Source organism: Sinohyriopsis cumingii, unplaced genomic scaffold, assembly GCF_028554795.1.
Source record: "Sinohyriopsis cumingii isolate HCF-2022 unplaced genomic scaffold, ASM2855479v2 utg000459l, whole genome shotgun sequence".
NCBI classification, from domain to species: domain Eukaryota; kingdom Metazoa; phylum Mollusca; class Bivalvia; order Unionida; family Unionidae; genus Sinohyriopsis; species Sinohyriopsis cumingii.
This window is the reverse complement of record NW_028315902.1, coordinates 100,707-123,870: the sequence shown is the minus strand read 5'-3', so window position 1 is coordinate 123,870 and position 23,164 is coordinate 100,707. Positions and strand designations below refer to the sequence as shown.

The following is a 23,164-nucleotide window of genomic DNA, read 5'->3' as shown; positions in this document are numbered from 1 at the left end:
AATAATATTGAAGTTCCAACCACAACACTGCATAAGCTATTTTTAGCACAAACTAACTTGTCTGCATTCAATATATGCAATGTTTTATTTGAATATCTTCAAAACACAGCATTGAACGTATTAAAGGGGTGTAACCCTGATATATGTGTTTAAATGGGCATAAATACCAAAGTTACGGATTTATTCAGATCTTATCGAAGACGGCGTACAAAATCACATCTGTTGTATGAAAAAATAGACTCGCCCAAGCAATTATGGCGACAGAGTAGGTAAAGCCCCCATCCGCCACCCCTTTAGCTTGAAACGCGAAGAAGGGGATTTGAAACGCGAATAAGATGACAGCGTCAGAGACCCCCCAATAAGGTAAGAAGTTATAATTTGATGACTGAAATAACTATGTTTTGTCAATTTTGTTTAATATTAGGACTCTATGATTTTAGTTTTTAAATCGATATGGGGTACAAACTATTCGGGGTGGGGTGTGCGAATGGGGTAGTGTATAGGCATCACATTTGTAGTTAGCTTTGAAGATAAGATAAAAATAAATTTTAAATAGGAGTCTAACACCAATAGTACGAATATCCCAGGTTTACATTATTTATTTTTATCGCTGCCAGATCCACTTGATCAGATGATACAAAAATCCAATAAATAATTTGTAAAATTTGTATGGAACTCAAATATGTTAAAGTTAAAAGCGAAATTTACTACAAGATATTCCTTTGCGTGGATTAAAAATAACGGCGTTTTTTAAATGTCTGGCCTTGAAAATTACTTGCATTAGTCGTTTCTTTCAAAGGAATGCAAACTTGTTCAGATTTGTTTAAAAGGAGCCCTTAGTAGAATTGGCATTGAATATGCTGAATATTTGATAACGACAATCCAATCACCCTTTTGGACGGATATGTTGAAAGCATCGAAACATCTACTAGCACGTCAAATGACGAAGATGATATACTGTGCAGTGATATATGGATGAATAAAGAAATAAGAATGGAAATAATCCAATATTTTTTTAGGGGTTGATAATATAGGAATGTGAACTATATTTGTCACTTAATTGATGATGCTGACATATTTATAGATTTGAACTCCTTTCGAGAAATATGTAAAATGAATACAAATTATTTAATTCATCGGATAATAGTTAATACATTTAGAATGTAATTCAGATTTTTTTTTTAAAACCATCTTCTCTACCAAGCTTATTTTTTTCATTCGCTCAAAATTATATTTAAGGCAGACAATTGATATAGGCAATATTTATAAGACCTCAATAAAATCAAAACGGCTAACAGTTAGACCAATTGTAAAAAGTAAGTAGGGTTTGTATATTCATGCTTATGACTGGAAGAACATTTACTCAAGATTTTAAATATTTTTATAGAATAAATCTTTTATTTCAGTATTGAATTACACGCCAGATTCTAACAACAAAATCTTTATTACAAACAATAGGAATCACAAAAACTAAATTCGCTGTGAATACAATTCTATTCATGAAAACTAAACACTTGTTTTGGGAATGTGCAAGAGCAAATCAGTTTTGGATAAAATTAAATACTTGGATTTGCTAAATCTTGAAATTAGTTTAGTATTAGACGTAAAGAAGATTTCATTTGCGAAAGAAAGTTTGAGATACAAGTAATGATAACCCACTAGCAGCAGGGAGGGTTAATCCTACAACTTTTTTGCAGCGGTCATTTTTGAAAAATAAAGCTTCCTAGAAAAATGAAAATACAAGATCCATAACGTCAAATCGAAGCCTCTAATAGACCGAGACTTCTCTAATTGGGTAAACTCATTTTGTAATTTTATCTTTGACGTTTCTATTTTCGTTTTTTATGCCATCTCGTTTACCCACCCGGACACTGAATTTTTGGCGTAGCCCTCCCTGCTGCTGTGTCTCTCAACCCAAAATTTTATCGAGACCTATGCGATATCGCGACCGATTATCATGTAAATTTATCGCGATAAATCCGTGTGGGGTAGCTTGCGCTTTTGAAAAGAAGTTTTTAAACTTAATCATATCCAAATCCCCTGAACACCAAGTCTGGTGGATGTTTTTTAGTGCGTGGATATCAACTCCGCTAAATACAACCAGAAGGTTGCAGTTATCTCTGATCACTTTAGGTTTTTGTGTATACCGTTGAGTAACATAAATTACGTCAGTATTTTTATGTCTACCTCGGGAAAATATCCGAGCTGGATTTGATTGTTTGTCCAGCAATACATCATCGTATACTACGAGATTATTAATAAATCCATCGAGATGATCTACAGCTGGAGCTTCATCAATCGGTGATAAAATCAATAATATCATTCTCGTCTTCATCCGATTACTTCGCTTCTCTTTAAAATATTTAAGCACATCGTAACATCGCTGATCATCTACAAATGGTGCCACTAAATGCAATTTATCCCACTTGAGCCATCTCATTATCAGATTAAGGAGCTATTGCGTCTTTCTAGACCCAGATTGACCTATGATAATTGCTCTTATAGAAATTGGTAGCGCTGGACGATGCTCTTATTTTCGTGTCGTTGAGAAGTCAATGGTATCCATGTTGTAGAAATGTAATAAATATGGATTTATATTGTGTTCGATGCAGAGCACCCACCCAAACCGATGGATTAAAAACAATAATAACAAGAAATAAAAAGCTTGCGCTTACAGGCTAGTGTGTAAAGTGTGGTAAAAGCAAATACAGATTTATTTCGTCTCGTACGAAGACAGGCAGTGCTATCGCTGCTTCACTGGGAAAATTACCAAGGACTCCATGGGCTAAATACCCAGGAGAAAGACATCTTCCTGGATATAATTATTGTGGTCCTGGGCTTCGACATGCTATCCGACTTGACGAACGAGATCAGCCAAGACCTGGAGAGTATCCAATAAATGCGATTGATCAAGCGTGCCATATTCATAATGTCGTGTATAAAAATCCAAATTTACAACAACGACATATTGCAGATGTGATATTGATACACACGTGAAAGTCTGTAAAAATTAAATCTCTCAGAGAATCGTTAGCTTATTGGTTGGTAAGATCTGCAATGAAACGTAAACTGGTGCTAGGGGCTGGTAATTAATCATAGATAACTATTATAATGGAATCGATTTATTATAGCCCAAGAGGATATTGTAGGGGTAGAGTAGCTCTTAGTAAACTTGCTGATGCAGCAAATGTCACACGTTCTGTTGCTGAAAATCGGTTAACACGACATGCAATATGGCTAATTTATGTACCACCACCTAAAAAGATTCAGTACGCACAATTTTATGTCAGCGCTCCTAATGAAGTTCATCAAGCAGATATTTTGTTTTTACCACATGGTACTATTGAAACACGTTGATGTCAATCAAGCACATACAAATACGCATTAACTGTTGTTGACGTTGCAAGTAGAAGCAGAACCACTTTCAACAAATTAGTAACTGAAGTTGCATCTGCGTTTGAACGAATTTATCGACGAGGACTCGGACCACAAGGTGGTCTACGATGGCCACACCACAGCTACAACAGGTTGATCCTGGAAAATAATTTCTTCGGGCAGTAACATCTTTGATCAAACAGCATAACGTCAAAATCAGACGAGGACACACCGCAATTCACCGCTATCAAACAATCGTTGAGCAGTTTAATTGAACACTTGCTGAGCGATTGTTTGTATATAAGTATGCACAGGAAATATCCCTATATCAAATTCAGAAAGACAAAAGATAGCAAGTGTGATAGCTGCGTGAAATAGTGAAATTACTCGTGTAACTTCCACGAAACCGATCAGCACGATCACAAAAAAACATATACCAGTACAACGACCTGACTTTTTTCCTTCAAAAGAACCAGTACTAGGTAATATGACTGTAAGATATTTTTTTGAACCTGGTGAACTCGAAGGTGGTAAAAAAAGAGCAACTGATCCAGTCTGGAGTGTAATTACATATAAAATTTTCAGCGTGGTAAGATCCACGGGTAGACCTGCAATCTACAGACTATATTCAACTGCTCCGCAACGTATTTTTGTACGCGAACAATTGCACGTAATCCCTGAAGATACGCAATTACCACCGCCTTCACTTATGTGAAAGCAGGACACTAGCACCCCTGCGCTCAAAACAGGTCAACGTTACATTTTCGCGTGTGTGACCGAGATCACTATTAATTCTATCCACAGTAAACTGTCTTGGGTTATTATTCGAATACTGCTACAAACATTATTGTATTACAGCTCGCACAATGATTATTTTGTTGTTGTTTAAGCGTCATGATAAATTGAATATCAAGATCAAAGTCACGCTTACTTTTTTTCAGATCGCTGATAACCAGCTAATTGTTTTCCTTACTATATAATCGCAATTGCTATCAGTGGTTTTCTGAGTCATTGCGTAGTCCACGATAATCCTCCGTAGCTGAGACATTCTTCTAACTCTCGACACTGCTAGATAAACCAGATTTGATCATTCGATCCGATCATCGACAATACAGATATTTGCATCATAAATAGTTATTCTTTGTAAAGAATGAATCATTATAGCATATCCTAGAGTCCACGGAGTTTTGACTATCATTAACGCGCTGTCAAAAGCACTCACAGAAACAACAACAATATCATTAAGAACGAGTTTTTGTTTCTCATTAATTCCAGGAATATCAACTTCAATATTTTGCTTGCGTGTGTCTGCAGGGCGATACTATAATGGCACGGGTGAATCTGAACACTTTTCTTTATGTAACAGAAATAATTGTTGCTGAAGTGTAACACGAACTATCTTCCGACTTGCAACTTTCAAATCAGCAGGCTTCCATAAATTCCAAAAATCATTAATTGTAGTTTCTGGAATTACTTCACGCATTATCTCACACTGAATCTTATCTAGCTGAGGTCTGATTAGCTTTTTAAACTCTTTCAGCGGTTCATCAGTAACTATGATCATGTTATTTCCTCATAATAATCGACAATTTTTTCAGCCATTTATGCGGAGATGATCCAACAAAAAAGGATGGTTGACCATGATCGCCACACATGATAATATCAGTAATTTTCGTCAACAACCAATCAAGAAATATTTGTAATATCTCCAGCGACACCCTGCATATTTCATCCCAGATAATGATCTTAAGGATATATTTTTCACCCATTCGCTCAGGGGTCCATGCATCTCCTTTCCATCTAAACAAGCTGTGATAAGTATGAGATTTAACTCCTCGTTCGCTCATATCTCTGGCAAGCTGGTGACTTGGAGTTAGCACAACCATATCAAGATTCCCTGAACAACCGTTCAGGAATAATTCGATTGCACGCGTTGTTTTACCAGAACTGCCGGGTCCATTGAGAAAAACTGTTTTATGCCTGGCCACATGATCATAAACCGACTGAGCCGATGACAACGCTGGCATAACACTATTTTTTATACTAAATACCCCCAGATCCATCTGGAGGAATATAATCAGCAGATTCAGAATAACTAAGTATCTTTTCTCGTTTTATTCTCCATTCGCCCCATGATACATCAGCGCCGATATGTAATTATTTTAGGAAATTTATTCATCATCGATAATACATTTATCGAAACGTACTCGAGCATCGAAGAGCTTAAACGAGTAAACTGTGGTGAGTCACCATCAGTGTAGCTCACAATTGTACCTAATTTAGTTCCATCCGATAAATTAACTTTATTCCGAATTATAAATGTGCTTCTCTCCGTTGTATCAGCAATTATGAAATCGAGTTCGCTTCGTCGATAATTAATCTTTTACAATGTCGTTTATGATTATCTGTTCCTCCTTGTGTAAATTTACCAATTATATTTCTGTCAAGAACTTTTGCGATTTTATTTTCAAAATCAGTAATGTCTGGATTTTCATCAGGGGAATATTTCTTTTGTTTGGTAACCAAACCTGTTTCTGCGGACGATATGATATAATTGCTTCAATGAGCGTCAATGGCATCAAATTTTTGACATCAAGCATATGTCATAATAAAACTATTGGAGCCCAACGTTTTTCTGAAAAATGTATTCCAAACCAAACATAAACAATCAGATGAAGATTACATGCAAACTCGAATGACTCAATGCAGGCGAATCCAGTTAGGTCAAAAACTTGCAAAGGTCCATTTATCGGAACTTTGGTCATCTCATGTGTTGGATGTCCAAATCGCTCAATATACTTAGCACATTTACCCACTCCAAGAAAACTTCCAGGATAACATGCAACCATATAAAACGATATAACATTTTTATAACTGTATTTAGTATTACACAATCCGCCGTGCCCGTATTCGACACAACTGTGTTGGACATCTTCAAGAAATTGCAAATGTGTTGGTATCCATGAATTGTCCTTCTGAGCAGCATGGGCAGCAATTGACGGAACGGTGAAGCAATTGCTAAATAATCGATAACATTATCGTTCGTTCATTTCAACTCAAGATTTTTCATTTTGTCATGGAGAGATTCTGTACGATAAATATCTCATTAGGCTGTACAAACAGATCACAGTTCGCCGATTCTGAGCTTTGAAACAACCACAAGGCTACGGGATCACTCTTACTGATCTTTCTGATACAATCGAACATTTCACCGTTATAGAATTTAACATTTCAATTTCGTGGAAATCTACGCGTGTGCGTTATGATCAATAATCCCTATCGAAGCTCGCTTTTTCATATTTCGATTCGTATAAATTCTCTACGGTTAGTGTCTTCATCCTTATTGGAAATCTTAATTCTTTCCAGTTCAGCAAAGTCTTTGATAGACGCTCCTGTATCTTTAACTGTTTCTGCCCACTCATTTATTTTTTACGCCTTAGATCTATTAAATCATTTCCACGTATCACGTTTGTGAAGTGTTCTGTAATTCGCTTAGAAAAACAATTCAAAGGAGAAATTTTCATCGGCAGAAGGTCATCGACATTAGGTTTATCATTCAGCGGATATACCACATAAAGAACTACGGTCACGTCACAAGATATGCTCGTTCATAATATGGTTTGTCCATACGAGTCAGTATTCCTGGTTTGTAAATTTGTTTAACGTGACATCCATGTGGTGTAATCGAACAGGATCACTTTTGTCACGGATAATCCATGTGTCGTCTACTTCTGCGGTATCTACCGCTACGATAAATTTTATTCGTCAAAGTACATTAGCGTCTGTCAGAATATACTGAAAGGTTATTCGCTGGGTAAATGTTACTAAAACATAACGAAACTCCTGCTGAAAACAGAAGAAAAAAAAATTACATAATAATAATAATAATAATAATAATAATAATAATAATAATAATAATAATAATAATAATAATAATAATTCATTAACAACAAATAAAATCACATATATTTCTGAATCAGAATAAATATGATAATCTGATTCTGAATTAGAATAAAAATAATGTTCCTATTCCGATTTGTTTTTATTTTAAACAAAAATGTAATATATAATGAACTCCGTAAACATTAATTCAAGTACTTCTGAGATTAAAAAATTAAATGATGAGAATATAGAATTATCTGAACAATTGGATCCTGAATAATCACAAATGATTTTGAAGCGGTACAAAAACGGAAAGATGATGAGAGATATACACTAGCAGCTGAATGCAGATTTATAAATATTACTTCAACAAGCCGTGAAACAATCTCTACTTTATGTCGATGATGATGATATTCGAAAATTCTTTTCACTCGCAAACGCGATTGAGAAAATTAGATCAGAGTTATCACGCAAATACAAAACAATAAAGATTGTAGTTCAGCTGAAAAAATTATGTACGATGGTAAACTCGGTGACAAGGTCACTGACGAAAGTCAAGAGGGATTGTGGAAGTGAAACACCGAATAATAGCGCGTGTAATATTTATTTTGATTCACATTATAATGTTTATTCTGATTCAGAAATATTTTTAATTGTATTTATTGTTTATGAATTATTATTATTATGTAAAAAAATTCTTCTTCGGATTTTCATTATTTTTGAGTACCATTTACCCCAGCAAATTATTAAATCTGGCCGACAATCACAATTTTGAGTATCATTTACCCCAGCAAATTATGAAATCTGGCCGACAATCACAATTTTTAGTATCATTTACTTCAGCAAATTATGAAATCTGGACGAGAATCAGTAAAACATTCTATTATAATATATTAATTTTTATTTGTGAAATTATTATTAAGTAATTTTTTATTTTATTCTAATTCATATTTATTCAGATTATAATACTTGTTCAGAATCAGAAATATTTTCATTTTATTATGATTAAATACTTGTTGTGATTCTGATTCCGATTGAGAATTTTTTTTTTATATACTTATTCATATTTATTCAGATTATAATATTTATTCAGAATCTTAAACATTTCTGTTTTTATTCTGATTGTAATATTTGTTGTGTATCTGATTTAAAAATACTTTTGTTATTTTTATTGTGATTCAGATTTATTTAGATTATAATATTTATCCAGAATCAGAAACATTTTTATTTTTATTCTGATTATAATATTTGTTGTGATTCTGATTGTGATTCAGATATATTTTTATTTTATTTTTATTCTGATTTAGAAATAATTTCATTTTTATTTTTATTCAGATTCAGATTGGTTTTTTTTCATTAATCTATAATTTTTTACGATATCAACTACATCGTCGATAATCTTGCTGCGAAGTTTGTTTAGACAATAATAACACAGCATCAATTATTGTGCATGGTTTAATTTTCTATCTCAGCAATAATTGCATTCATTAAATTCATTTGTGTGATTCAGTTTGAGACGAGATCATTCATGATCTCACATACGAACGTACTGTCAAGACTTCATGCTTAAATCAAGTAAGTGTCCGGCCTGATCAGTAAGTCTAAAATGTATCCGTGACAACAGCGGATTATGACATCGCAGATAAACTTGATTAACAAGCACTGGCACAATACTGACACAATTGAAGAACCAGGAGATACTTCAAGGGTAAATGTTTATAGAATATATCTCTGTTGTACTTGTGTGGATCTTTCTAGATCTTCTTGACATTTGCCATCGATTGCATCACAGATACCATTGACTGCGAACGTTGATGTAATATTTACAATACCTGGCGGTATATGGCGACCACCGCCATATGGATCATTGTTGTATCGGAGAATTATAGTCGGCATAGATATTTTTCTCCATGCGGCAACGACCGGTGGAAACGAATTATCGATGATATCATTAATTGCTTTTGGTATCTCGCCGATGCTAAATCCTGGTATTATAAATTTTGTTAATTGTTTTTCCGTCAACACGTAATGTTTGAGGAACAGCTGTTGAAGTGATGTCGTGGGGGGGGGGTAAATCAACGAAATGATCACCGTCGGCAATTACTGTTACAATGATAATTTTATTGATATACTCAAGGTCTGATGTAATTTGGCTTAGACGTTGTATCGTTTTGATGATCTGTTATTTTGTATCATCGTTGTAATGCTGTGCAACGCATCAAAAATAAATTTCGCAGTTTTCTGATTGATTCTTAAGCTTGGATTTAATGGCGTCGGAAAATGATTTAATAAATTCTTTGTCGATGAATGGTTTTCTATGTTCATCACAGTGTTACGTGTTTAGGCTCGAATAAACAGCAACACAAAAACAGTGAAAACAACAAGGTTTAAAAAATATTACAAATAAATTTTTTTCTCTTTAAAAATTCTGTAAAAAATGAAAAATTAAGAACTTACGGTTTTAAGAATCAAATCTAAAAATAATCGAAGAATAATCCACGGATCAAATTTTAGAAGTCCTAATAATAAAATGTTCTAATGAATTCAAGTTCGAGTCCGACGAAGAATCCAAGATAGAAGGCGATGACATATACGGTATTCTTTATGGTTTCGGAATGTTTACAGTTTTGTGTCACAAACAATAATCCGGTGTTGGAAATCCGAATAAAATTGTTAAGATATGTCTTTGTTCACGAATTATGTATGAGCTCTCAAAATATTTCCAGAGAAACGAATTAATCTTTTAGAATCCAAATAATCTGAATAACATTAAAATGTAATTCTCAAAATGACACAACAAAAAGAAACATCTTTACGTCCCAGTGTTTAGAAGCCCGACTGAGATCTCTCTCTCTCTAAGCATCACTATTGAAACTAAATAATGCATAATTGCGGAAATGCCTAATTGCGAAATAGAGGATCACGTGATCATATTTATATATAAATAATCACGTAGTCCCAGTATGACCTTGATAAAAAGCAATCATTTTACTCCGTGAAATAAAGCTGTTTACTTCACTAAAAGCTATTTACGCGTCGAGGGTCACTTACCCAACACAGCCTCGATCTCAGCCTTGTTATTCTTATTATTCCCACAATAAAAATAAATAAAATATCTTGTTTAGTGACTTTTATTAATTTTGAATTAAGGTCGGGAACCAGGTCAGACTTATGTGTTTACAAAAATTAACAGTCAAGGTCAAAGTATTTTCTGGAAAAAGTATCGAGTTCCTAGTAAACAGAACTACATTATTTTGACAGATAATAAAATTTAAAGAAAAGGATTTTAGAACTTACAAACATTTAAATCTGATATAAATAAAATCAAAAATACATAACAATATTCATATAGGGTTGTCATTCGAATTTGTCTTGTACCATCAGACGCAGTAAAAAAATAGTTTTCAACAGTAGAATCACGTGCTTCAGTATACTTCCATGGATCTGGTTTTCGGTAATTGGGAAGTGAATTATTATAAAATATTTTTTTTGTCTTTGGTTTTATCAGATTTCATAAACAGGTGGAATTTCAGGCCAACCAAGAATGGATCGGATCATTGATTGATAAATATCAACGGCGAAGTCTGGTGTCGATATTTATATCGTGGCTGATAACGTTGGCCCGTGAACCGTAATATCGATTTTGGATTTCTTTTCAGTAATAGATTTAATCGCACGCTGAAATTCACTACTAATCTGTTCTGTTTTACAATCGCCCGTAGGAAGACCAGCAACTTGCTAATCGGGAGTTCCATCAGATTTTTTTTTTAAATTAAGAAAACACTAATGAGTTGTTTGCGGGTAACCCACCGAACGACTTTGATCTAATATTTGGCCAGCTGTAATATACTTGCACTTGTGCGAATGCTATTATTTTGTTTTGAACTGCCGCTGAAAAGCTAACGTCGAATTCATGATTAGTTGAGCTCGCTGATATCATCGTAGTTGTTGGCGGTGTTGTATTAGCGACGATTTGTTCTAGCAATTCTTGTGACGTAGTAATTAGTGACATTATTATTATTTACTTCCTGATTTAAATTAAGGTGACTCTGTCTTTGACTCTGTCCTTGTTTCCGACAAGGAGGTTTGGTTTCCATTTGATTGATGGTAAACCATAATTGTTTCTGCGAATTCCTGATCTGATATTATTCCATCTTTGAGCCCTGATGATATCAGCGATGATACATTGGCGTGCGCATGTGTTGCCGATGGTACTAACATTTGATATTCGTGTAATTATTCAGCGGCACATGTGGATATATTTTTTCGATCATATTAAGGACACCAGCAACACCGGTTATAACTGTAACACTAATTCCTATTGCTGGTGGTATTATGTATGTGGCTGATAATGATCTGATCATAGTGGCTGTTTCAGCGACTACCGCAGATGCCGAATGTCCAATTATATCAGTAACACTGACAAGTCTGCTGTATTTATTTAGTTTTACTATATACTCATCAATGAAATCTTTCAGATGGTTTGGAACAAACACAATTGCTCATATCTGTAATGTTGCGCTGAAACAAAGTCAGTCGTTTGGTTCATTAAATAATTTAATTAGTTGATAGTTAAGCGGATAATTCAAGACACCAATAATAAAACAAAACGATTTTTTTTTTTGGGGGGGTCCCACCACGAATGTTTCCTCGTCGTTTTGATCCAGTACTACTAATGCAGATCCAGAGGATCCACTTACACTAACCGGATAACGACGTAGTTCAAATGTGGTAGATATTGTAAATGTTGTAACGCCGAGTACTGAAAATTCGTATATGCCTGTAACCTCAGCACGATGTTTAATGGATTTATTGAGTGGTGTTCATAATGCTGATCCGAAATATTACTGCATATACTATCTCATCGGTAATTTAGTTTTATTTCAGAGAGCTTAATGTCGATGACTGCTGCAATTCCAAACAAATTCGTTAATAACTCTATTTGTGTTTCTACGAAAACATTTTAAACGCTTGTACGTAAGTACAAAATTCAGATCTAAATTTGGTCAGTCTATCATTGATTGTCATTATCGAGGTCATCATCGAGATATTGCTATTGTCGACCAATTTCTTCGTGGCAGCGTCATCGCTAGATTCTGGTTCTCTAAGACCAGTAATTTTGTTAATAGCCATATTGAGATAACCAGTCATTGTATCACCGGCGGATAGGAAACTATCATTGATTTCATTGTGATCGTGTTGTTGTTGCTGTATTTTTGATGCTACATCGTCTGATTTTGGTTCTCTCACATTGATAATTTTATTTCTGCTAATATTGAGATCACCATACATAATATCTCGAATTCCTCTGATTCGTCCAGTAATCTCTCCCATGAGTGTTAATATTGATTCCTCCGAGTTTGCAATTTTGCCGTTTTTAGTGAAAACCGCTAAGTTATCTTCTGTTGCATCTGGAACTCGCTGAATAATATATGTCAATGGAATATTACTCATCTTTAATCGTCCTTGTTGATCCTGACAAACGACAATTTCATTTTGGAACATCTGCGAGACGCAAAAGATTGGCGAGAACGTCCTTGACTTGGTCAAGGGTTGCATATTTGGATAATTCACCATGAAGTTTGAAACTTCAAAAAATACCAACCACTGTATATTCACTCAGGCCTGTGTAAACGACGGCTATACCGTTTGGTGGTATAATCGTGCACGACTTTATGAGGTGGCGTCGTTGGCGATGACACAACTTTGAGCACAGCAATTACTTCACAGCCATATATTGGCGGATCAGTTATTGTCTGTGTTAGTAATGTTGAATACCAGATTGGAGTGTTTTGCACTCCGCTGACATATTTTAAAAATTATATCGACGGAGCTAGCCCGTAGAAATCAAAATAAATAACTCCACGTGGATCAGTCGCGTATACAACCCAGTGAGTACCTGGACCAGAACTTGCACGCATAAAAACACGTCTGAAGTTTTTAATGTTTAATCGTTTAGCAGTATCAAGTAAATCAAACTTGGACATAGGAAGACTCAGCGAAGTGTCCCGGGCAGTCTCAATCCTTTCCCAGTGGACTGACCGTACCACGAATGAGCTGTTCCTGGCAGTCTTAGACCTTTCCCTTTTTGGAATTGTTTAGGCCTTTCCCTGTTGCTTTCTTTAATGCCATCGCAGCAGCAGTTCCAACAGCACCAAGTGCAGGTGATTTTGCAACAGCTGAGGCTGCAGCGGATATCAACGCTGGTATAGCTGCAAGAATCGGAAATATACCACCATCTTGATTGAGTCTTTTATTGCACCCGCAGGAAGATTAAGTTGAACTCCAGGTTTTAATTATTTAGCATCACTGAAGTGCTTCCATTGACGTTCAGTCAGTGATAGTTTATTTCTGATTTCAGTAATATTTTTATTCCCAAATTCCTTTTTATACTGGTTGTAGCTTTTTAATCTGACCAGGAGTCAGAGTAACAGTAATGTGATGAAATGACATTAAAATGTCATGAGCGATTTAATTACATGTTTACCACTGGGGCATCAATAACTCTCATTCGTCCACCAACATCTTCAAGCAACATTGTTTTGTCTGAGAGTATAACATCGATTGCTCTGTAATTAGCTATAATTTCTCTTGCCACACGAGCTCGAACATGTATATTAACAACATGTTGCCTGAATAAATACAAATGTTCCAGAGCAAAATAATAGATCGGATACAGCGTTGTAAAATCCCGCTGAGATATTTGTAAACCAGAATCAACATACTGATCACGCCACATAAATATTATCAAACCGTGATATTCAGGTGCATCATGATTGTTTCCAAAATTCAATAATATATCTATCTTCGGATGTTTCTTGATGTCAATTTATTCTCAGTGAAACTTCATAACACCAAGATCGTCAAATATCATTGAGCTATGTAATTGTGAGTTTACTAATGCATCATCTTGGAAAGCAACATATATATGTCGCGGTGCAGATATACCTTGCTGTGATGCTATCTACCATGTACATAAACCATTAATGTTACTTTGAACACTATCCGTGGTGATCATCAGCCATGACAATGTTGGTTTGGTGCCGCTGTCCATAAAAGAAAGTAACCGTTGTTCTTCGGTTAGTGATGGAGTCATTGTTGGCATCCACAGCGAAAGTTTTGTCAGTATTACTTTTTCACGAAGTGCCGCTGTTTTCTTTCACTGTTGCAACTTCAGTTCCAGCTATATTCAGTCTCATGTTATTGCTTTTGGATTGATCAGTGGTATCTTCGGCAAACATCAATGACGGACCAGCTGATCTCGAGTAATCATAGGAATATCTTGCCAGACCCAGTATCATCAACATTTTCGAGATACGATTCAATATTTCTTCCGTCGACTCTGTACGTGACACTGTTAAATAATGCCATGACGCCATTATTAACAAAATCAACTCAATCACCAATTCCGTAGACTGTATCATCTGCTTTCAAAAGTTTACATTCGATCTCAGTGAATGCCTCGGTGGGCAGGAAATATCTACTTGTATCCTGAACTTGCAGCTCGATTCTTCCTCGTGCGTTAGGTATACGTGCGTCATAAGAACAATATTGCTAACCACGCACAGGCTCATCATTGAGAACTGGTACGTCCATGTCAAATACGGGATCAGATACACGTTTAAATATCTTTATTATATTTGTTACCGTCTACCACGAAGACCAGTTCCTGTTATCAGACTATAGTTATATTTGTTTCTTTTTCTGACAGGGGTACACCAGCCAACTCTGCTTTTTGAGTTTTGATTTGCAGCTTGATTTATTATTTTACTAACATTTGCAGGCATAACTTCAGTGCTGGATAATCTTACTGCCTGAGATTTTCGTCGTATTAATCGTGCTAGTCTGTCCTTGATTGCTGAGAATGCTTTGTCGGCAGGATCACCAACAACACCAATACCTTTTTCATGAACAACATCAATAGCTTTCATTCCCAGTTGATTTGCAATCGGTATTGCTTATAGCCCCTATCCTTCGGTATAGCCCCTATTCTTCTGAATAAATCCTGAACAACATCACCTCACCGAGTCCATCTCCGTAGATCGCTTTTTACGTAGGTAATCGCGAATTTATCACACTGATCATGACTGGTCCACGTTGAGTATTATGTATGATCAACTTATTTTCTTGTCACTGATCTAATTGTATACCCTTAATCACTGCGGTGATCATTGGCGATTTCGTCAATAAGGGACCAATAAACAGCAATATTCATAATAAAGCCTGTATATAATCTCTGACAAATAGCAGATGCTTCATTGATGATTTCTGGGGAATTATTGCCTGGCCCGTCTTCCACCAATCAGAATTTCTAATTTTTCGACATCGGCAAGGACGTTGCTGGAACATGGAGTATGAAGACAACTTCCTAGAGTGACCCCAATCACTCAGACCACTTCCAGTTGTTTCTTTTTTCTCGCCGACTGGTTGTTTTAATTGTTTTCCTTGCTCAATTATTTTCTTAATTGATTTTTGTAGTTTTGGTGGTATTAGTGAACGTAATGCCCTCCTTCGTCTAATTTCTTCGGATTCCACATCCTCATCTTCTTTTACTTTTCGTGTCCTTGATTGTTTAGCTTCTTCAAGTTTCGACTTTATTTCTTCTTCTTTATGTCTCCTTTCCAGCATTGATCGTCTAATACGCTCATCTACTGTCTGTTTAAAAATGTTAAAATTATTAACATCTTCCTCAGATCTGATTTGCGGAGTATTAATAGCGATGCGATATACATCCCTAATCCAATCGGCAGATCTCATAGTTTTCACAGATTTGGGTTTTACATACTTATCTCTTTCTTGATACCCAAACGAGGCATTTCACAGATTTGGGTTTTACATACTTATCTCTTTCTTGATACCCAAACGAGGCAATATTACTTGTTTGGTCTAGGTCCTTGATGGTAGCAATACCTTCAGGCGTGAATTTATCTGTAATGCTAATTCTAACTCTTGGCAGAGGTTGTGGCTCATCTTCCAAGTATTTCATTAGAACTCGATGCATGGGTTAATGTAATCAGACTATCTACCAAGTATTTCAATGGAACTCGAGGCATGGATTAACGTAATCAGTCTATTTCAGACCAAATATTTCATTAAGATAAAGGATAGTATATATTCGATTGAATAGAGAACTGTCACAGAATATAATGGAAGAAATAAATGTACTGAGCTGCAAAGCGAGTAGGATAATAACTATTTTTGTTGTGCAGTTCTATTTTCAAACGTTGAAACATATATTTTGTAGTTCTATTGTCTAACGTTGAACTATTTTTTTCTTCAGTTATATTATCATACGTTGAAACATATTTTTGTTCTTCTGTTTTTAAAAGTTGAAACATTTTGTAATTTATCTAGTTTAGTACTGGCATTAATTTATTTATTATTTTGCTATTAGAAGTAATTCGTTTAATTTCATAAGTAACGAATCCACTGTTTCGCGATTTTGTGTATTTCATTGCATTTCTTTAAGTTACCTTAAAATCATCAGAAAATGGAAGAATAAAAAGATATTAATCTCTCTTCTATCTCTCGGGGCTGAATGTGAATTGATTTTATTGCCTACGTAAAAGATATGAATTGAATACGAATGAAACATACTGCATATAAATTGTAAATATCGGATATGAATGGAATTTTCAGGACAGGAATGAGGAATATCTGATTTGCAAACATATCGCATATTAAAGATAATTATGGCAGACGAATAGGAAATATTGAAGATGAATTGGAAGTCAAGTTATATAAATATGAATTATTGCATATCAACTGCCTTTTTGTTTTAATGTTTGACATGCCATACACTAGGAGTACAAGCATTGGTTCTCAAAGACACGCGTAGCCCCTGTTTAAATAAGAAAGAAAATACAAAAGAATTAGAAATTGAAAATAAGTCTTATCCCTTCGAAATACACCATGTTACATTGTTATGTCATACATGTATATATATATATATATATATATATATATATATATATATATATATATATATATATATATATATATATATATATATATATATATATATATATACGTTGGTCTTTAGGTGTATGAGTTACTGCAAAACCGAATTCACCGTATTCACCGTTATAGGCGTGCAACTAGTTAAACTCAAGCACACCAAGAAATTGTAATCTTGTACTCATGTGTTAAAACGCGATCCTTGAAAGGAGAAGGTGAGATTAAGTTGCTAAAATTTTCTACCCATTCCCAACTGCACTGTTTGCAAAATAAATACATGTATATTTAAACCCATACTAAGAGCTTCCTATTCATTTTCCGTCGCGTACAATTAAAAAAAAATGGTTGTAAATAGTGGCTATATTGAACTGTCGAAATGCCACTTCTTGGTAATACGTCATATTAACCTCGTTGATGTTACGATAAATTTTCGTTGTTATAGCAACGTATGAAGTATGTTGAGGCTACGGAAAACTGATTTTGCCTGTTGTTTTTCCTCCAAAGTTTTATTAAAAAAATTAAAAAATGTGAAGTGCTGAGTTTTCTTTAATTTGTTGAAACAGCATAAAATTCTTTGTATTTTTTGTCCACCAAAAACTTATCAGTTTGTTAAGTATTATTACGATTACTTCCTATTCTCTCCGACTTGCATCCGAAAAAGATGAGGATGTCCGAATGTTACATCAAGTTTGTGTCGGAACAACCTTATCTCTCTCTCCAATGCGAATCGACTGACTTCAACACTCTGACAGACATCAAGAAATAATCGTAGTGATACTTCCTATTTGGCAAACTTTTGATTGACTAATATCTGACGGATATAGAAAGAACAGATCCTCCTAATGAAAGCTAGACGTTAAAAATAACACTTGACAACGTTTCACCCATCAAACAAATATGTGCAGTATCATTTTCTAAAATAATGTATTGCAACTTTGAATAAAATAGAATTTAAAAGGTCACAGTTCCAATGGACGGAAAATGCTTACCTGTCTACAGTTGATGACGTGTTATCAAATCGTATTAAAGCCATGAAACAAAATGTGACGTAAAAACAACAACGGGCAGGATGGCAGATCACAATAGCCATATACTATAAATAAATAATTGTCATGAGTTAATTGTTCCTTTAATAAATGTTAAATAAAGCCATACATGTTAAAATGATAATTAAATAAATGTGAAAACCATAAATATTGTCAGTTAATTTTTCCTGACCTCTTATCCATGCAAAAGTGAACTAAAGTTTAATTTAGTTTGGATATATAGGGTAATCCGTTGGTTGATTGAATAAGCTGAAATTTGAGGACACCAGGCATTGTTACCCTTAAAGAACGAAGTGTGACTGTCTCTAGTCAAGAAAGAAACAAGCTGACACTTTATATCCTTCTTTTGTTTTATTCTGATTAAGGCAATACTATCGATCCTGAAATATTTAAACTCACAGTGTATAAGCCAAGTAAAGTTCATTGCGTTAACAAAGTGCTTACCAATTTGTAAAACATTTCAGGGATTTTAACAGTTGTTACATTTCACACTATGAGCTTTGGCAACTTGGCATTCAAATACAGGTAAGTTAAGAGGTAAATCTTCTACGCCTTGTATTTTCACTGGATATGTATAACATTTTCAATGATATCAATAATACAGAAAGTCTGATAATTTAGAGCGTATCACTCGTATATCAGTTGTATCTAAAGCAACTGCCAACGTATCCTGCATTTGTAACATTGTTCCGGTAATCTCTTGAGGGATATAAAGGTCTACATTTGTAACATTGCTCCGGTACTCTCGTGATGGATACAATTTTATTTTATCTTATTTTAAACAGCCGAGAACAAATGTAATTTTGCAAACGATTACAAATAATTGCATAATAATAATAATAATAATAATAATAATAATAATAATAATAATATTATTATTATTATTATTATTATTATTATTATTAATAAAAAATTATTTTCTGATGATAAAATACATTTGGTTCTGAATATATTAACCAGTCTTACATGCAGTCCTCATTAACAGAATATTAAAATTATAAATAAAACGTACATGTACAAATATCACTATACATGTACTTACTACAGTGTCTGGCACATTCACATGTAATCATAAAATACACATACATATATTAGAATTAAACGTACGTCAGATATTGATCTGGATATGGTAGATAACAAGGTGGTGGGGTTACAAAACTTAGGTGTCTCAGGTTTTTTAAACACTGGACATAATCAGAAAGATGAAAATTGTGAAACGCGCTCTTAGAATATAGTGTTGGTGTTTGGTTAATATCACTGAGAATGATATTTCAGAACAGAATATGAAATATATGTTTTGCACGCAGTCTTTTTGATTGTTGACAAATGAAGATTAGAGTCCGAAACAGACCGTAGTTTGCGTGAAAAATGTATTGGAAGCTGGAGTTAGGAGATCGTTGACATATTGTGGATTTATATGTCAAAATACTACTTTATCCACGATTAAAAGGACAATTTAAATTATTTTCTAAAGCATATTTATATTCGGCATGGTTCTTTTTAAAGTTAGTTTTTATTCTTTAATTTATTTTGGATAGTTTGTGATGATGCATCACATGAGGGAGACAACCTTGAGGGTTAGAGTGGCTCGTAAGTAGGTGAGGGATCCGTTAGACCAAACCGTCAGTTCCCCTTTGACGGTTCTGCAATTTAAACGTGTCCACGGCGTAATTATAACCATCTAATTGTATTTAAAACTTACGGTAGGAAATGTCCCGTTCGTTTCGCGCTCATTTAAACGAGAGAGGTTAAGGGGGTGGGTGGGAGGGTCGGCGCCGATTCGGACGTCATCCTCATGGACCCAATCTGGGCAACAAAAAATGATATTTGCTATGGAGAAAAGCTAGCAGCGTTGTTCATTCTCAGGTATTTGTACATCTGATCTGTATAATGTCGTTTTGGCGGTGCTTCCTAGCACACGTTTCACTAAATGTATGAAACTTTCTCCTGAAGTTCATAATATTTCTAACAATATTTAAATTTTTGTCAGAGATATAAAGTGATTTTTTTTACTTTTATTTTAAAAGTTTCAGTTTTCAAATTGTAGGATGGGAATCTTTTAATTTTTTGAGAAAAAAATCATCTCAATTTTCACAGTGGTAAAGGAAAAAAGAAACTATTTTCAGAACTAAATATAACTGTTTTAAGTTTTTATTTGTTATGAATTTTTTAGTAAGAAATTCATTGTTTGCACCCAGTCAGTTAGGAAAATAATTACAACTCTTAATTTAAAAAATGAAAAATATATATGCTTTGTGAACTTGAATATGATTAAAATAAGATCTCCACTTTTCTAAGTAAAGATCGGACAGGGGCAGCTTAGGGGGGCATCTTCTGGGGACGTTTGAATTAGCCAATGGAAATGCAGCTTTCGGAAATTTGAAAGTGACTTAGATCTTTCGGCACTCATTAATGCTCTTCAGTCGTGCGGTATGAGGCGCCGTAGCGGAAAAAAGCTGGTCCGATGAGAAAATTGCAGTTGAAATTTCGATCTAGTATGTCGAGAAATCCAGTATCACGTGTTGGATCAAGTACCACGTCCTTAAAGTTCCATTTTCAAGATCGAGATTTTAGATTTGATATATTGAATTATACAGTGGTGGTTTAAAGTTTTATTTCCTATGTCGACGTTTTACAGCGTATATTTTGAATTACACAGTGGTGGTTGAAATTTCAACATCATATGTCGAGAATCCCTAATTCACACGTTGAATGTAACTGTTTGTGATGAAAGTTCCATTTCATATGTCGAGTATTAGAGTTAATCTATTGAATTTCACAGCAACGAGAAGCTGCCTCCTTCTTAAACAAAAACGCGGTCAGTTCAGAAAGCGACCTCTAGCAAAGAAATTCATATTAATTCTCGACTGTAAATGGTAACTTTCAGCTGTAAATGAATGAAATGTAACGGCGCCTCATAACTGAATACACGAATGATACATCTTAACACTCGATATTATTTTGAATTGTTAAAGTGGACATTGTGTAATGTTACTTTTAACACGAACACATCATTTCACCATTTAAAATAACAATTCTGACAATCACAATAAGATGTCCAACAACCGGTTTGTAATTCAACATATATCTAAACACTCAGCATACGAAATGGAACTTTCAGCACAGTCAATGTGATTGAGCATGTTAAATTTAAACTCTCGACATATGACATTACAATTTCAACAACCGCCGTGTAATTCAGAAGATACAATCTAAATACTCGACATTTGACATCGAATTTTCAACCAGCGTTGTGTAATTCAACAGATGAAATCTAAATACTCAACATATGAAATGGAACTTTCAACATAAACTCTTTGAACCAATACGTAAATTAGGAATTCTGGACGTATGACATTGAAATTTCAACCACCGCAGTGTAATTCAAACGACCCTAAAACATCGGCATAGAAAATATAACTTCCAGCCACTACTGTTTAATTCAATAGACACAATGTAAAATCTCGACCTAGAAAATGGAACTTTAGGGCCAGGCATTTTTGATACAACACATGAAATTGGAATTCTGGACATATTAAAATTTTAACGACAACGTTCTAATTGGACCAGCTTTTGTCCGCTACGGCGCCTCATAGTATTGCTCAGTCTCCCAAACTTCATCTGATTGGTTGATGAAAATAGCTATTATGGTAATAATGTTGGTCATCAGAACGTGACCCCTATTCTATTAAAATATAGGGAAAGATTGTAATCACCGTAATTTTAGGAGTCGCTAATTGTTGTCGGAGCCGCTAATTGTTGCCCATATAATAATATAGGGAAAAATTTTGATCACCGCCGGGTACCTGCGGCTTTCCATGGATATGAGATGTATCGTGTTTTACAGAGGAAAATGGTTAATATTGACGCAAGCCACATACGTTTATCCGTTGTGATCCTTTATCACCCGTGTTCGTCTGTGCAGAGATTTTCTCGTTTCTCACGAGTATGCACACACCTGCCTAAACTATCATTTCGATCGCAAGTACATTTTTCTGGACACTGACTCAGTATGACCTAACACGCCGTTTAAATGAACCAAAGTTTCCCTGCCTAGTAAAATCAATTGTCGATCAGTAACATTGACACTTTCATTGATTAAACATGGCGACGACTGCACTGTGTTGACTATGCACATTTGTTTATGTAAAACTTCTTTAATCTCAGTACATGAAGACACAATGATAAACGAACGTAGCGGATTATCGCCCGTGTCTTGTGAGGAGGGTATCTACATTACATTAAAAGTAAGTGCCGGGGGGGGGGGGAGCTTTGGGAGAGGGCAGTTGTCTATAGCCAACAGGTGAAGGGGGCGCTGTCGGCAGGTTATATTTTACATTCCGGATTTTTTTTTTTTCTTGGGTGCTCAGATGTTAATAGTATTTCACCTTCATCTTTGTGTAACTGGGGTAATTCTTCACAAGCATATATTAAGTAGTGGGTAAAGTTAGCAACTGACATAAAACTTTTTTTCTATTGCAACTACGAGCGCCACTAAAGAGCATTACCACCTGCCACCCTGAAAGCTCACGTCAGCAATGTACATACACATGAACGGGTTCTTCCTCCACCATTAATACTGGCCGCCATGTATAGCCCCTTTTGTGCTGAAAAATGGCGTTAAACCCTACAACAACAACATAAACATGACAACGAAGTTAGCTTAGAACTCTTTGGCAGTGAAAGCGATAAATGGGAGTGGTACTAATTGAGCATAATTTCTTTTTCACTGCACATGGCAAAGCAATTCGAGAATAAGTTGTTGTTCAAGTAGTCGTTATTATATATAGATTCAGATTATAATTATTACTTAGAGACTGGTTCACGAAGTCAGTCACATTTATTATAAAATAATTTGATGGTTGTGGTGGTGGTAGTGTGTGTGTGAATTATTAATCGCACTT

The 23,164-nt window shown here is 34.8% G+C and overlaps 1 protein-coding gene across 2 annotated transcripts in view; it reads left to right on the top strand.

The window, feature by feature from the left end:
- Positions 1-23,164, top strand: part of LOC149773987 (uncharacterized) — a 44,944-nt gene that overhangs the window by 6,111 nt on the left and 15,669 nt on the right. Inside the window, exon 1 of one of the 2 annotated variants that reach the window (XM_089945919.1) lies at positions 18,648-18,785. The exons of the other annotated variant lie outside the window; for it this stretch is intronic. The gene's annotated coding sequence lies outside the window, so the exon portion shown is untranslated. Of the gene's footprint in view, positions 1-18,647; positions 18,786-23,164 lie in introns of those variants that run through there. 2 annotated transcript variants of the gene reach the window in all.